Source organism: Arvicanthis niloticus, chromosome 23 (assembly GCF_011762505.2).
Source record: "Arvicanthis niloticus isolate mArvNil1 chromosome 23, mArvNil1.pat.X, whole genome shotgun sequence".
Taxonomy (NCBI): Eukaryota; Metazoa; Chordata; class Mammalia; order Rodentia; family Muridae; genus Arvicanthis; species Arvicanthis niloticus.
Genome location: NC_133430.1, coordinates 4,285,940 through 4,303,820, shown reverse-complemented (window position 1 = coordinate 4,303,820; position 17,881 = coordinate 4,285,940). Strand labels below are relative to the sequence as shown.

At 37.6% G+C, this 17,881-nt stretch overlaps 1 pseudogene; it reads right to left on the bottom strand.

Moving 5' to 3' along the window:
* Window positions 1-16,787: 16,787 nt before the first annotated feature.
* Window positions 16,788-17,245, bottom strand: LOC143437167 (Ig heavy chain V region 1-72 pseudogene; annotated as a pseudogene).
* Between the last annotated feature and the right edge of the window lie 636 nt (window positions 17,246-17,881).

The following is a 17,881-nucleotide window of genomic DNA, read 5'->3' as shown; positions in this document are numbered from 1 at the left end:
ACCTAAAGGATTCAACAAGCAGCAGAAAAAATCATATGTACATATTTTCACCCAACAAGTAGACAGAGGCTGTTGACCCATGTGGTTGAATTGGGAAAAAGCTGGAAGAAGCTGGGGAGGATGGCTACCCTGTAGGAGGACCAGGAGTCTCAACCTGAACCTCCAAGATCTTTCAGACACTGAACCACCAACCAGGCAGTATACACCAGCTGATATGAGGCCCCCATCACATAAACAACTGAGGACTGCCAGGTCTGGGTTCAGTCAGATAAGGTTCACCTTAACCACAAGAGACGAAAGGCCCCAGGGAGTTTAGAGGTTTGGTGAGGTGAAGGGTGAGGGAAGGAGTGGGAACATAATCTTGGAGACAGGCAGAGTGGTGGGGAGAGATATGGAATATGGAACAGTGGGCGAGGAGGGGAATAAAATTTGTTTTGTAAAAAAAAAAATGATTAAACAGAAAGAAGAAATATAAAAAAATATATATAAGTTGTTAACTGAAAAAAGTCACTCAAAATGGTGAATTCTAAACTTAATTTTCAAGATATTTTAAATTCCTAAAGTCAATAGTTGTAAAAATGACGACCCCCCTCCAAAGACAACATATAGAGAAAGAGCCGAGATCCCACAGTAAAATATCAATTATGTTTGACTCTTCATCAGAGCTAATCTGGGCTCTGTGTGTACTGAGCGCCTCCTGCTGGTCATGGGTACCTAAACTGGATGTTTTTGTCTAGGCTCACACTGAAGATTTCCCACTGTGTCTCTTGTACAGTAATATGTGGCTGTGTCCTCAGTTTTCAGGTTGCTCATTTGCAGGTAGACCATGCTTTGAGAATCATCTCTGGAGATGGTAAATCTGTCTTTCACTGAATCAGCATAATATGTTGCATAATTATTACTTTTAGTTCTTATGCGGGCAACCCATTCCAGACCCTTTCCTGGAGCCTGGCGGATCCAGTACATGGCAGCCTTAGTGAAGGTGAATCCAGAGGCTGCACAGGAGAGTTTCAATGACCCTTTAGGCTGCACCAATCCTCCACCAGATTCAATAAGCTGCACTTCACAATGTACACCTGCAAACAAAGAGGATCCTGATCAAGAAACTGTCAACACACTCACACACACACACACACACACACACACACACGCTGTCACTCTCATCCTTGAATACTCATGCACACACTATTGTTTTTTATCTAAAATTACCTTGGAAAAACACAACAAAGAAAACCCACTTCAGTTCTAACACCATATTCAATGTTCTATTGTCAGTTCTAAACACCGAATGGAAAACCAGGGCTAGAGTTCTCTGCCTGAACTTCAGGGTCAGAGTTGGGCTGGTTTTAATGAGCAGGGATAAGCTTTATTTGCATAACTTCCTGCTATATCTTATGCTCTGCTGCAGGAGACTTAGGGACAGCAAAGAATGGTTCAAATGTCTGAGAGAAAATGAAGTAATGTTACCATGATTTCAATAAAATATTATTCATTATGTGTTTGGAATATTATTTCTACAGTCTTAATTTGTGTTTTTCTGTTTTAAACATTAATTTATTTTTGAAATTTTATGGGCATTTTTATTTAGCCTATATGTGGAAAGGTGTCGGATTTTCTGGACCAAGAGTGGCAGAGAGTTGCAAGCTTTGATGTGCATCCTGGGAATTGAAACAGAGTCCTCTGGAAGAGCTGCCAGTACTTTAACCACTGAGCTATATCCCCATCTCCATTTTGTCGGTTTTTTTTTTACATACACACTTTACTGTTTATCTTACCAGATATTATACAACAAATTCATTGAAGGTTATAGAATAAATACTAAAATTTGACAATTTGAGAAAAAAAAGAATGTAAAGAACAATGGATACTGAAATCTACATTATAATAAAGTAATAAAACTGGGAGACAGACATAGGATGAGGGGAATGGATAACATTAATAAGGCCTCAAGATTATATGCATTATTGAAAAAGTAAAATATATTAAATAAACATTAATACACTCAGAGATAGTTATTTTAGTTGAAGGATTAAACTTTGTGTCCATACATATTGAATATTTTCGTTTGGGATTATTAGGTAACATACTTGACATTCTTGCTATCTTTTAATGTATTCAATTAAGTATAGATAGTTTTTGTGTAATTAGCATAGGAAGGAGAACAGTTTTTTATGTGGTTTGCAGGGCCATGATTGAAGGTCCTCTGCTCACTTCAATCTCCCTACAAATGTTGGAATTCTTTGGTGGTTGTGAGACCTCTCTCAATATTAGCACTCTTTTTTTTAAAAATTTTTTTTCCATTTTTTATTGGATATTTTATTTACATTTCAGATGCCATCCCCTTTCCCCATTTCCCCTCCCTAGAAAACCCCTATCCCATGCTCTCTTTTCCTTTTTGCACTTATACATTTTTTTAAAAAATGTTAATCAAAGGCTTTATAAGTTTGGTAATGCTCAGAAGTGTAACCCACTACCCAACCTAGATATATTAACTATCTTTGACTGGTGGAGATACATGAACATCTGCCTCCCTGTCTCCCCCCTCTTTCTCTCTCTCATCACCTAGCTTCTCCTTTCCTTCTTCTCCTCTCCTTACTCCTTCTCTTCCTCTCACATTAGCTCCTCCTACATATCACCCTTTCTGTTAAAATAAAACTTTTCTCTCAAAATACAATTAGAGCATAATTATGCCAATTTGTACCAGTGAGGTACAAGATAGTCCTAATACCCAGTCCATCATTTTGTTGACTAACCAGAACCTCTGTCATCTATCCTAACTAAAACACTTAGTTCTGAACCTGGCTTTTTCCTTGGCTTTAGAATGAATGTCAGCTGAAGATCATCCACTCAAATCTTTTCTCTCAAGGTAAATAGCCAGGATTGGCTATGAAACTATAATTATTAGCACTCTTGATATATCAACCCTTGTACTAGAAAAAACAGATGGGGACTAACTGTTTAATGCTGAAGTTAATTATACCATTAAAAAACTCTGTTTGTTATTGCTAAGAGGTTTATTGGACTGTGGCATTATTATTCATTAGCATTTGCAAGAAATGGATTTCATATAAAGCAACAAAGCATAAAAATCAACTGGTGTCCTGAAGTGATTTCTGCTTTGAGTTCTTTGATGATCAATTCATTTCTCTTACAGGTATTGTTTACTTAACATGGTTACATATGCCTACATGAAAGGAAGAAATTCTGTGTGGATACAGAAATAACCCCTGCTGTACCCTCTTGGCACATGTTTTTAGGCTCCTGAATGGCTGATAAGTGAAAATCACTTGATAAATCTCACTTCTCATGCAACAAGACTGATCTGTTATATTCATTTCTAAACCAGAGCCTGGATAGTGGGCAGAAATTATCCTCAGCTAGAATATAGATATTGTACTTTTGACGCATGGCCGCTCTTGAGATCTAGGCCCATTTGCACACATAGATGGCATCATCTCAATGAATTTTTTCTCCCAAAAATTGTCTGATAATACTTATGAAAATCTGCACATAGTTGTACTCTACTGATGATCCTTGTGGCTGCATAACCGACTGGAATATAAATAAGTGAACATATAAATGAACATGGGACAGCAGTGAGAAAACTCCAGTGTAAGAGCATAGTGAACAATGGCCAGAAAAGTGTGACACCAACAGATTTCAGCTAACCTATGACAGCAAGACCTCAAAATTTCAAGGCACTGAAGCACCAGTTAACAACCTTGAAACCAATGTTCTAAAGATGATTCTCAAGCTTTAATAGTTATAAATTCTCTGTTCAAATTAACTAAAATAGAGAAAATACAAATTGACAAACTCAAAAAAACACCCTGTAGGTACTACATAATAACAGACCTCAAAAAAAATTATTAGGAGAGAGTGAACCTGACATGATGGTAACAGAAATCATGCAGCTGACTTGCTATCAACCAGGCTTCTTTTGATGCTCTGACATACTAGCAACCAGGAGCTTCTTTATTCATATAATTTTCACAGAACAGTATTATATGAATAAATGTCCAAGTGGTACAGAATATATGTCTGACTTGTCTTTATATGTCCAGTGTTATAAGTTCAGTCATAATTAGAAATTACAAAAACATATTATTCATATTTTTATTAGACCTATAACTTGAATTTTAAAAATCTAAAGAATGTTACCTCCAAATCAAATAGTCTGCTTTTATGCCAGCAATGTTTCCTGTTAGAAAGCACTCCAAATAAACAGAAAATATCTGAACCAGTCATTTTATGAATAGCAAATACTAATATTAAATTTCTTTTACTATATATTTTGTCATCTACACTGGAAAGTCAGACAAGTATATTTCAGGCAATCTATCTTATTTAGTGAGTTCTATTCTTTCACAGGTATACTCTGTATGAACTCTTATTTTGAAACTATATCTTCAGAAATCTGTAAGATTATAATAAACAGAGACATTGAACATGGCATCTATTTTTCTGTCCAGTAAGAGTTTGTCAATTGTATCTATTTACCCTGCATCAATTATATTACTTGACTCATCTCAAGAGCAGATACTCCAAAAAAGATTCCTATAGTAATGGCCTCACATAGCTATGTGCTTATCTGGGTATAATGGTCTCTAGGGCAAAAAGAAGACTTCCAATTAGTAGACAGATACCGTTCATTTTAGGATTTTCCTAAAAAGGATCAGACATGATTTTTCTCATGTAAATTGAATCACAATGCAGAAAGTTTCCAATAATGCAAAACACCAAATAAAAAAGTTAGAGATAGAGGAACAGTAAGTTTAGTGATTCACTCAGCTTCACTAAAACTGTATCAAGCTGCTGTTCTGGCTTCATGACACTTTCCCTTTCCAGTACTTATGATCAGGCAGTGAAAGTAGAAAGGTGAGACTGGGGGGTTGAGTGAGGGATTTGTAGGTACAGAGAAGAGTGAGGAATATGAGAAGAAAGAAGTTGCTCTTCTACAAAACTACATGGTTAGAAATAAAAAGCAAATAACAAGTGCTATAATGCTGGGATAGGGGCTTGTTTCTCAACATTACACCTCATCTGTTATAGGCCAGAAATAAAGTATAAAAAGGTAAAACAAAAGCCATCACAAAAAAGGTTGAACAAAGCAAATCAAGGAATTCAAAAATGCTAAAAAGAGGAGGCACAAGATTTAGAGACCCATTTGTTCATACACTTACTTAGGAATCCCATAAAATAAATGATAATAAATTCTGAAACCCATGCAAGACATTATACTGAAACAGAGACCTTGGTACACACAGCTCTAAATAGAAAACTTCCCCACACACAATTCCACCACTCAGAGCTCAGGGAAACCCACAGCTGATGAGAATGAAAAAGTGTAAGAGTCAGAAGGGATGGAGGACACCAGGAAGAAAAGACCATCTAAGTCAACTGAGCAAAGATCATGTGAATTCAATAAGACTCATACAGCAAACACAGAACTAATATGGATCAGCACCACATCATCTATAGATAGATTATACATCTATACATCTATGTCTATGTCTATGACTATGACTATGTCTATGTCTACATCTAGATAGATAGATAGATAGATAGATAGATAGATAGATAGATATAGATATTATATATATTGGGTATATATAATCTATATATATATACTCTATATATCTAATCTATATATCTGTACATCTATACATCTATACATATATGTCTATGTCTATATCTAGATAGATAGATAGATAGATAGATAGATAGATTGATAGAGATTATAGCTCTCAATTTAGTACTACATTTTTCTATCCATTTTTTTTTCCATTGAACACATCTAGGCTATTTTTAATTTTGGCTATATCAATAGAGTAGCAATGAAGATGATTGAGCAAGTGTCTCTAGTGTGATGTAGAGTCCTTTGGGTATATGCTTTCAAAAGGGGCATAGCAGCATATTGAGGTAGATCTGCAACTTTTATTTTTTAAAACCCTTAATTTTAATGATAGTTTTAAATGCTTTAACTTTTCTTCTAGCCCACCACACAACAGAGGAACTGGGAAAAAAGAATACCAGGTGTTAGGAGTAATGGACCTGTTTAAAAAGTTTCTTCGGAGTGGCTCTCATTTATATTGTTTGGCAATTAGCAGTTTAGTTGACAGGTTAGCAGGCAACTATAGCTCTATCTACACACAAACACTTTATAGATACATTAGTAGTCAGGTTAGTAACAATGGTGACACAACCTAACAAAGACATTTAGGCCTCAGCCTTGGCTGGAGTCATCGGGAGGGACCAGCAGAAATACCAGTAGAAGTTTTTGGCTACGTCTCCCTCAGGGAAGCAAATATCAGCAATGACACTAGGCCCACAAGTGTACAACTAGCTCTATAAAGAAGTCTCGCTCAGTCTCTGTCACTCTATCAAGTCCTATTTATACCTTCCAAACATCTTTTGTCCTCCACTTGTCTTGGATCAGCATGCGCATCTAATTTTACTGAGTTTGAGGAGTCCTGACAAATGTAAGTCAACTATGAAAAGTAAGGCAGACCAATATATGTGTATTATTAGCAATGAATTCTAATCACATGTCATTTCCTTTCCGAGTTGCATAGTGACTCACAGTACTGGAGTGAAGCTGTCTCCTGTTCATGACTGAACCACACAGGAGACCCCACTCAACCAAGGTTGGGACTCTGTATTATACTCGACCTCCTGGTGATTCTAGGCTGATTTCCATTTTAGCCCCTATGGAATAGTGTGTCTTTGATCTTTCTGGCATAGTTTTAAATTCAATGAGAGACATAGACCTCTCAGAGAGCCTGTTTCCTACATATCCAGAGTGCTGACTGCTAATTTGATATCCAGATGCATAGGAGTCAAATGCCACAATCAAGGCAGTAACACTTGCTTGTTCAGAAAGTCCACAAAGTGAGATCTAACCCACAGGCAGCGGCACAGCTCAGATTCATGAGACCACTCTTGTGCCAATTGACAATATGAATTTCTTGAGAAATATAATCATTTCATTATTCGTCATACAACATGTGTCCATATTTATGGACTACAGAATTATATTTGGTTTACATATTTGCCGAATAATTTTGTTAAGCAAAAACTCTTCCATTATTCTTTATTAATATGCACTTGGTTTCTTTACATTTTAGTTACCATTATGATATAGAACTCCCGATGTAGTACCTCAGTTTACCTGTGTAGATGCCACCTATCTACCCCTGACATTACCAAATTCCATGCATCTATTCCTACCTCATGTAGTTACTGTGTTTTCCTTTCAATAAGGAATAATGAAATGAGGCTGTTCTGTTTCTTTATATTAATATGGTCCTGTAGTTTTGTGAGTGGCAACACAATGACCTCTATTATTAATAGTATGACTATGTGTGTGTGTGTGCGTGTCTGATTTCCTAAAATGATTGACTATAATCTGAAAGTGTAAGCCAAACTTCTTTGGTCATTTTGTTTCATGAGAGCAATAGAAACCTTATGTATATATGTCATTTATAGAAGATGAGCTGATACACTCAGCCTTGTTGGAACTGGGCATCTACTAGATTCTTGAACTGTCCTTTCATATCTAGCCATTGTTACACTAGTAGGACTACAGCTTGCTATTGGGGCATCATTAAGAGTGGTTTGTTCCATGTTGAGACTTCCTTAAGGAAAGGTAACATTTCATTTCCAAATGGCTCTTAGAATTTATACATGATCATCAAATTCTTTACAAAATATTGTTCCAGTTGTGGTAAAAAGACACTATGATGACCATAGGGTAATATGGGTCTTTATTGACAACTAAAATAAAAGACAGATTAACCAGGAAGCTTTTAAATATATTCAGAATAAATTCATAGCAGAGGGAAGGCAGATCAGATAGCTTAGAATACACACTAGAAAAACATAGGAAGGATACTGCACTGGACACACAGTAAGACATTCATTAGCTCTAGAATGCCTGGACTCTGAGTTTAGTGCACAAATGTCAAAACTTGAATTTTCAAATTGGACAGAGAAACAGAAGACACAATGAGGTAATGCATTAATAGAATAAATTTGATTGAATTTTTAATTGCATGACTTTTTAGACTTTTATGTGCAGTCCTCTGTTTGGAGCCGACTTTTAGCAGAAAGCGGCTAGAAAGCAGCTACCATCTTTGCAGCCATCTGGAGCCATATACCCTGATAAGAGACTTATTTTTCAACAAGCTTACAACAGCTGAGCACACTCTGATAAACATCTTGTTTATCCCACATAACTTGTTTTGCTGTTTAGTGACCCCAGCTGCATGGTGCAAGTGGTAAAATGTCTTCAACTGTGTTCTCCTGCTTGTGCTTACAAATACCCAGGATTTCCTTGCAATAGAAGGACAAATAAGGAGTAAATAGAATATGGAAGACAGTAAACGAGACTTGATTACAGACCCTCTGGCTTGTCTCTATTCTTCATGTCTCTTCCCCTTCTTCCCCTCTCTCTCTTGCTAAACCCTGACCCTTGGACCGGAGCAGCAGAGCAGGCTGGGACATTCTGACCCCCAGCATGGGGCAAAGTGGTCCTCAACAGTCCTCAAGAAGAGAATATTGTGGATAGCCAACAGTGCTTACCTCTGACAGAGCCTGACTTCTCCTTTTGTTTGTTTCCCTCTACATTGCTAATATTCTTTCTTGCTAATATTCTGACTTGACCATCAGTATAAGGGAAAAGTCTATCCACGGTCCTGAGCCTTCACTAAATCTGGTCCTGGTGCCCACAAAGAATCAATTTTACACTCAGATTTACTTTCTGCCTTTTTTCTGGAAGAGGGTCTCAGTGACATATTTGTTTTAAAATATGTCACTCAAACAGTGAACTCTGAACTTTACATTTTGAGATATGATCAGTTTTTTAGAGATTATAATTGTAAAGATGAACCTGCTGCAAAAGACATCAGACAGAAAGAACAGATACAACAGTAAAATATCAATTATGTCTGCCTCTACATCAGTGATGAGCTGGAATCTGTGTGTTCTGAGCGCCTCCTGCTGGACATAGATACATGAAATGGTGGGGTTTTTTGAAGACTTTTCATTGTAGTTCTTGTAAAGTACTATGTGGCTGTGTCCTCAGGTTTCAGGTTGTACATTTGCAGGTAGACTATGCTTTGAGAATCATCTCTGTAGATGGTAAATCTGTCTTTCACTGAGTCAGCATAATATGTTGCATAATTATAAGTTTTACTTGTTACACCAGAAATCTATTCCAGATCCTTTTTCTGTGGTCTGGTGGACCCAGGACATGGTATAGTTATTGAAGGTGAATTCAGAGGCTGTGCAGGAGAGTTTCAATGACCCTTTAGGTTGCACCAATCCACCCACAGACTCAACAGCTTCACCTCACAATGCACACCTGCAAACACAGAGAGGATCCTGATCAAAAAAACTGTCACACATGCCCACTATCACACTCATCTTTGACTACTCATGCACACACTATTGTGTGTTGTCCATAATTACTTTGATTAAAAACAATAACAAAAACCCACTTCAGCCCCAACATCATGTTCAATTTCTATTGTCAGTGCTGAACACTGAATGGGAAGATAGCACTAGAGTTCTCTGCCTGAACTTCAGGGTCAGGGCTGGGTTGGTTTTAATGAGCAGGGAAGACTTTATTTGCATATGTTCTGGCTATAGCTTATGCTCTGCCATGTGAGCCTTAGGGACACCAATGAATTCTCCAAATATCAGAGAGAAAATGAGGTAACATTACCATGTGTTCATTAAAATATTATTCATTATGTGTTTGGAATATTATTTCTGCCTCTTATGTGAGGCATCCTTTTCATTTCTGTTGTGAATTCTCTTAGAGAAAGTCTCACAGCTGAGGCTCTCCTTCGGTTTCCTGTGTAATCAATTATTGCCTTCAATTTCTGACTCCCCTGCCTCCATCTACAGAGAGCTGAGACTGCAGTTGTGTGTCTGGTTTTACACAGTGCTTTAGTCTCAGTCCTTTATGCTCACTAGGCAAGAATTCTACCAACTGACTCCTATTTCCAGCATGTTGGCTTATGGTCTGTTAATACCTATCTCACTTTTCTCTTCTACTTCACACCTGTTGCTTACCTTCATTCTCCATACACATTACTTAAAAACACATTTGTTGTATACTCTGCTTTTGTAAAAACATACACTTTGGTGTCAGAGGATTAGGGCAGTTGACTTGGCAGGCAGTGGGTGGGTGGTATCCAGGACAGTGCATGGCCTGCCCATTTAGAGAATTTTTAATGCCTTGTATAGTTTTTATATCCCTATTTATGTACAGTTCCCATCACCCAAGTGCCCAATTTGTAGGTCTGGTGTTCACTCTCTGCTCCACAATACAGAGATCAAGTCCTATATCTTGATTTTCTTCAGCTTACAGTTAATCATTCAAAAATAAAATAATCAGAGTTCTTAAAGACTTCCTTTCTGTATTCCAAGGAGCTCTGAGATTGTTATTCCCAAATCAATTACCTTAATCATATACCTTTGCTTCCCAGAATTTTCTCAGAGACTTTTCATTACCCAGTAAACTAAGTACAAGGACCAGTTTCATATTTGGGGTCTTTATGTTCTGGATCTAATCTAATTTTCTTGTATTGTGTCATCCATGTCTCTTAGTTCCTGGGTTCCCGCAAAAGCTAGAACACTTGCTATCTCTAAGCATGACTATACTTTTGTTTGCATGCCCTTATAGAGAGAAAACTCCCAGAGCATGGGCTTGGAGCATCCCTCAAGTCTAAGCTGTTTTCCAAGCTTTGTACACATTCATTTATTTCTCTGACCTCCAGGGACCTGCTTTAACTTCTTATACAATATTCATCGTGCTGCCTTCCTGTCCTGTCTAGCAGGGCATTGAACAGGGGTCCAGGGAGATCATCTGAAAGAGAAGATGGGAGACAGGTGAATGCAAAGAACGAGCAGATTGTTTATAGTCTGATCAAACTGCCGATTTTACTTTTTTGCACACAGGGGTCATATACAGAAAAAGGCAGAATGTGGAGAAGGGGATGACACAGGAGTGTAGGTGTTCAGAGGGAGTACAGATATCTTCCAGAACAGAGTATCAACTGGGTGAAGGTTCAGGGGACAGGTTACTATGACACGAACTATGATTCACATGTCCTTACCTAAGTTGGTACTATCCATCAATGCTACCCAAGGTCTATGACTATCCACAAGACCTATGACTACTTGTTCTCATCCATGCTGGTAAATTCCCACCAAAGCTGCCTCTTTACAATATCTTATAGCTATCTGTTTCAGTGTTTTTCCACAGAGACCAAAGACTTTGTGTTAGCAAGCTGACTTAGGCCTATTGCTGATTATAGGCCTTCAGTGTATAAGCAAGGCTGCCCCTGACACCTTCCATCATTTATTTTCATCAGCCATATCCTTGTCTAGCCATTGCAAAGTTGCCACAGGCTTGTACAGCTAATCTACACCTGTCTCTGTTCACTACAAGCTAAAGTGAAGAAGCCATGCCCTACACATTGGGAAATCCTCATGGTGTCTGGCCCAGAAGAAGCAGCCAGTAGATAGTCCTACAGTAGAACTGATCCAGGTAATTCTTGAATTCTGTTGAACTGAGCTTGGTGGTGGCTGAATTGAGTTGAATTTTTCTTGGTAAATTCTATCCTGATTGCAGGAGAGTTAGAAATGACAACCATTTCACAATGAACAATGAAGATACTCAACCCAGTATAGTACAGAAGGCAATTCCATCTCTTAGCAGAGTAAATGAAGTGGGGTGAAATTTTTATTGAGATCTTAAGACCCTCTCCTAGGAAACTGGAATTGGGAAGTATAGGAAATAAATGACCTTCTTCTGTTTTCTTTGTCATGCATATACACTCCTATTTAGAAAATGACATAATTAGCCAGGCAGTGGTGGCACATGCCTTTAATCCCAGCCCTTGGGATGCAGAGGCAGGCAGATTTCTGAGTTTGAGGCCAGCCTGGTCTACAGAGTGAGTTCCAGGACAGCCAGGACTACACAGAGAAACCCTGTCTCGAAAAACAAACAAAAAAAAAAGAAAGAAAAGAAAAAAGAAAAAAATGAGAAGAGCATGCGTTTTAATTATTTTGAAACAAGCAGGGTTTGTTTAAAAGTAAAATGCAGTAATTGAGTATAAAAATGAATTAAACAAAAATAAAACATGTAAACAATTATAATATGAAGAAACCTTACCTCTTGCAAGACCTAGTCTTGCCCCTACTGATGTTCTTTCACCTTGGCTAACTTCAAGGGAGAAGCAGAGCTCCAGAGCTGCTAGATGGCAAAATAGATAGTCACAGAGTGGATACATAGACAGTGGAATATTACTCAATTTTAAACCACGAATTCTGAAATTTAAAGTTATGTGAAAAAACCCGGGGAAATATGCTGAATGAGGTTACCCAGGTCAATTAAGACAATCACTTCATGTTTTCAGTCATGAGTAGTTCTCAGACTTGAGTATTACATCTGTGTATTTAATTTGTAGAAGCCAAATAACTAAAAATGGATCACTAAGGTATGAGTAATTAATGTAGAGGATACAGCAAAATACAAATAAATGAAAACAGATGGGAATATATTTGACACAGAAAGGCTGAAACATGAAGTATTGCAAAGTGAAGACAATAGATGTTGGTAAACCAAAATTTAGCATCATAAAAAATATGACAAAACCTAGATTTTGAAATAGGAGTAAAAATAAAACTAGATGTAAATTGCATGTGTCATGAGAAATCAAAGCAAGAATAATGGGAATATTCTAAAGTATATTATGGAGTAAAGAGAAATGATTACAATTTTATTTTTATAATAAATTTTCTGGAAATAATGAACTATTGATACTTGTCTAGTTTAAAATTCATGTAGCTATACATAATAACATAAAAATACATGCTACAAAATATGACGCTGTTCATGTATGTTTTACTCTGACTTGAGAATCACAAATTAGTTGTACCTAATATGGCAGGAGAGAAACAGATGGAACCAATTGTATGGCTTCTCTTCTATCACTTGACAGAATATCCATGATATCCTGGGGATAGTGCAACACCCTCAGAGCAACATCTTATTCTAGAGAACACTTATCCCTAAAAATCAGGGTCCTGGATTGGCACTACTTGGCATTTCAGCTTTGGTTCTAGTCAGAATGTCAATAAAGCTATACTTCTTAGTTCAGTATGGTGGGATGCTGACGGATATCATAGATTGTAATATACAGGAGTTTTTGCTTCTTTAGCAGTATGGATTTATATAGACATCTTCCTATCATAACAAAATGTATTTACAAAATTATTGGACTCTCTCAGATTATGGAGAGATGGTTTTAAAGTCTTCTCCTAACTTAAACTCATTATTACAGTATGAGGATGACCTGGTGCAATGCCTGTGAAACTATATACTTTTGCCAGAATACATACAACCTTTCCAGCATTCTACCATTCAACCATCGCTCAATAGATTACTTCGCCCTTCTTCTCTTGCTGGAGTATGATTTCATTGACCACAAATATCTAAATCTTCAACAAATGGTACTAGACTAAAGGGATGTCTACGTGTAGAAGAAAGACAATAGATTCATACTTATCAGTGTACACAAAACTCACATCCCAATGGATCAAGAACCTTAGCATAAAACCTGATACACTGAATCTCATAGAAGAGAAAGTGGAAAATACCCATGAACACACTAATACAGTTCCTGAAAGAAACAAGTTCCTGAAAAAAAAATACCAATGGCTCAGGCTCTATGATCAATAATTGATTAATGGGACCTTATGAAACTACAAAGCATTTGAAAGCCAAAGGATATTGTCAATGGGACAAATTCTTTTGTATTAAAGGAGAGTTACTGATTTCTTTAGTTAATTTTGTATCCAGCCACATTGCTGAGGCTGTTTATCAGCTATAGGAGTTCTCTGGTTGAATTTTTGGGGTCGTTCATGTTTACTATTATATCATCTGCAATGATATAATAATATCAAAATATAATGATATTTTGACTTCTTTTCTAATTTATATCCCTCTTGGTCTTTTTTAGTTGTCTTATTGCTCTATCAAAAACTTCAAGTACTATGTTGTAGTGGGAGGTATTTAGCAAAGAAGCACCTGGCTAGCTCCTAGATTAGCCACCCTCCAAGTTTTCACTCTAATGCTCAATAGACTGGAGCTCCAGAATCTCAACACCCAGCTCTCCAAGTTCCCACTGGCTGGTCACTACCACAACATTTCTGTGTTTCAAACCCCCATGGCCTTTGAGGGGCACATCACACAAACCAAGGCTTTGCCACCATACCTTTTTTTCTCAAACTTGCTCCGGGCCCTGTGAGAAGAAAAATACCACACAGAGTTTAGGAACAATGTTCACTCAATCTCTGGGTGCAACAACTAAAACCTAATTGCGTAAGCCTAAGTAAATCTAATCCTCTGGTGGCAAATCTTTTTGAATTTACCATGATATCAGGAAATTCTACCTCTACATCTTTTTTATTAATTGTATTTATTTACATTTCAGATGTTATCCCCTTTCCTCATTTCCCCACCACCACCAGAAATCCTGTATCCAGTCCCCCTCCTGTTACTTCTATGAGGGTGTGCTCCCAACCATTGACCCACTTCCACCTTCACACCCTCAAATTACCCCACATGGGACATCCAGCCTTCATGAGACCAAGGACCTCCTCTCTCACCAATGCCTGACAAGGCCATCCTCCCCTACATATACAGCTGGAGCCATGGGTCACTCCAAGTGTGTTCCCATCTACCACTGCATCTTGTTCATGTGCTCACCTCTGTCCAAAAGGACCCTCTCTCCTCCTTTCCTCTCTTCCCCTATCTAGCCCAGAAGTCCCTCCTACTCGCCCAGTGATTGACTCCTTTAGCCATTAGGGGATTGGTTCACAAGAAGTCACCCAAGTACAAAACTCATTCCTTGTCTGCAGCCCCTCCCAGGAGAACAGAAAGTAACCTCAAAATGCAGGCAACACAGAGCCATCTACAACAAAACATTGAATATATAGGGAGAGAGTGGGCAGCCTTATTTTAATGGAAATGCTTTAAGTTCCTCTCCATTTGGTTTGATGTTGGCTATTGGCTTGTATATTGCTTTGATTATCTTTAGGTATGTGATCTGTATCCCTGATTTCTTTGGATACACAAGGTGGCCCCAACCTAGTCAAAGGAGAAGGGGACAGAAGGGGTGAAAAGATTATTAAAGGATGTGACCAGGAAAAGGCAGTGATCAGAATAAAGTGAATAATTTTAAAAAACCAATAAAATTAATATTAAGAAAAAGAAGAAATGCTAAGTTTTTCTAGAAGAAATTACCATATTATAAACACACACACACACAATGAGAGAGAGAGAGAGGGGCATACAGATCATCATAAGTCACACAGACATACACAAACACACAGACATACATACAAACCAAAATACAGACACACACACACACACAGAGAGAGAGAGAGAGAGAGAGAGAGAGAGAGAGAGAGAGAGAGAGAGAGAGAGAGAGAGAGAGAGAGAAAGGTTTAGGCCCAAATATTTTACTTACTTTTCACTACACCTGAGGCATTTTACATATGCCTCATCATCAAATCTTTTATTAAGTTCTAGCCTCTGGTTATACTTTGAATGATTTAAACAGAGACATAAGTTATCAAGTCTTGGAACTTGGGGATAAGTGAGATTTACACAATAAAGATATTATCACAATTCTCTTTTAACCTTTTAGAATTAATTTTTAATTTTTATTGAAAATAGATTTTCATGAAATATTCTGATTACTGATTTCTCTTCCCCAACACCTCCCTGATTCTTAACTACCATGAACCCTAATTAGAAAACAAACAGAATTTAAAAATAATTGAAGAGAAAAACAAAATAAAATAAAGAAAAACCAAGCACAGTGGGATAGAGCAAAATAAACAAGAAGAAAAATCACCAAAACAAAGCACAAGAAATACAGATGGACTCAGAGACACACTAGTTCACAAATACTCTGTTGCACAAGGATGAGCTACAGGTACACAATGATTTATGAGAGTCAATGCTATATTGGATTAGGTCTATGTTCTATAAAAACTAGTGACTAAAGAACTGATTACTGGGACTGGGAAGAAATAATATGTGAGACCAGAGATTTGCATATGATCAAACAACCTACCCCAATTAACATGTACATACACTGATTTGACAGGTGAATTTTGTAAAAAGTGATTTAATAATGTTTTTGCCAATGTACAGGAATTATACTTACATGAGTGTGCATTCTGATATAAACTTCTCTTAGATTCTAAGAGAATGAAACTTGTGCTGGAACACACAGCCAGGGTTAATAACACACCTGGCTTCACTTAATACTTAAGACCAGGAAAGGTGTTTCTGTTTGCCTTCAGCTTGTTGATTTGGATTTTACAGGTCAAATTTCTACTATACTTCATTCCCAGTCATTTCAATAAAATCTCCCACTACTCAGCCTCAAGATATATTTTTATCACGCATCATATGGTTTTCTTTTTTTATTGTTTTATGAAAGAAGAAACATGTCAATAAAGGTAGGCACTAATGAAGACATGGACAAGGTACAGTGTACTGTTGGTTTATCCTGAATGAACATCACTTTATTATTAGATGTTGTTTTACAAAGTTCACAAAGGTACTATAGGACTATGAGGAAGAGGCAGAGAAATGGATGCCCAAGATGATTATTCTTACATAAGTCTTCAGGTCAAACTTTTATGTCGTTTTAGTCCCAGAGCAGCTTCCTGCACCTTTAGGGTTTTTGACACACTCAGGATGTGGTTACAACACTGTGTCTTGTACAGTAATAGACCGAAGTGTCCTCAGAGGTCATACTGATGAGCTCCATGTAGGCTGTGCTGGAGGATTTGTCTGCAGTCAATGTGGCCTTGCTCTTGAACTTCTCATTGTATTCAGTATAACCACTTCCAGGATCAATAGATCCAATCCATTCCAGGACTTGCTCAAAATTCTGCTTTACCCAGTGCATTCGATAGTCAGTGAATGTGTAGCCAGAAGCCTTGCAGGGCAACTTCACTGAAGCCCCAGGCCTCACCAGCTCAGCTCCAGATTGCTGTAGCTGACTCTGGGAGTGGACACCTGTGGATAGAAAGGGAGGGTGGATGTTATTGTCACCCCAGTCCCACTCTCTTCTTCAATTTGGAAAACTTCAGGCCTCTTACCTGCAGTTACTGACAGGAGGAAGAGAAAAATGCAGCTCTCTTCCATGGTTAGAGTAGATGTGTTCAGGGACTGTGGAGAGGACACTTATATGATATTTGTTTGGGGGTGTGGACATCCCTGCATTTACAACCAGATGCAAGTAATTTACATATTCATAAGCAGGATACTTCTTAGATAAGGACCTAGATCTGTAGACAGGAATGACTGAGAAGGTATAATGATCAGGCATTAGATTTCTGAGGTCCAAGGTGTAATTCTTTCTGAAAAAATGCATCTGACACACTTTCCCTGAGCCCTGTGCATATACTGTGTATATAACTTTAGGGACTAAGCTATCAATAGGTCTTAGACTGTTGCTCTTCTTTGAGACAATGTTATCAATTGATTTACAGATGGCAGTTGTGAGGATGATGGTAGTGATGGAAAATTTTAAAAAGGCTAAGTTTGGAAAACTTAGAGCTTTCTTTCAGATATATGCAATTAATATTTGCTTTTCCAATGGTTTATGTAGGGGGAGGAGCTAATCACAAAAATTTAGTTCCCTACTTGTTTCTTGATTGGATCAATAAAGATAGCAGAAGCCAATCTCTGGGCCAAGGATAAGGTGAGATTTCCAAGCTGGACATGAAGAGAAGGGGGCAGAGAAAGGATAGGGAATTTGGACCAGGGGTTGGAACCAAT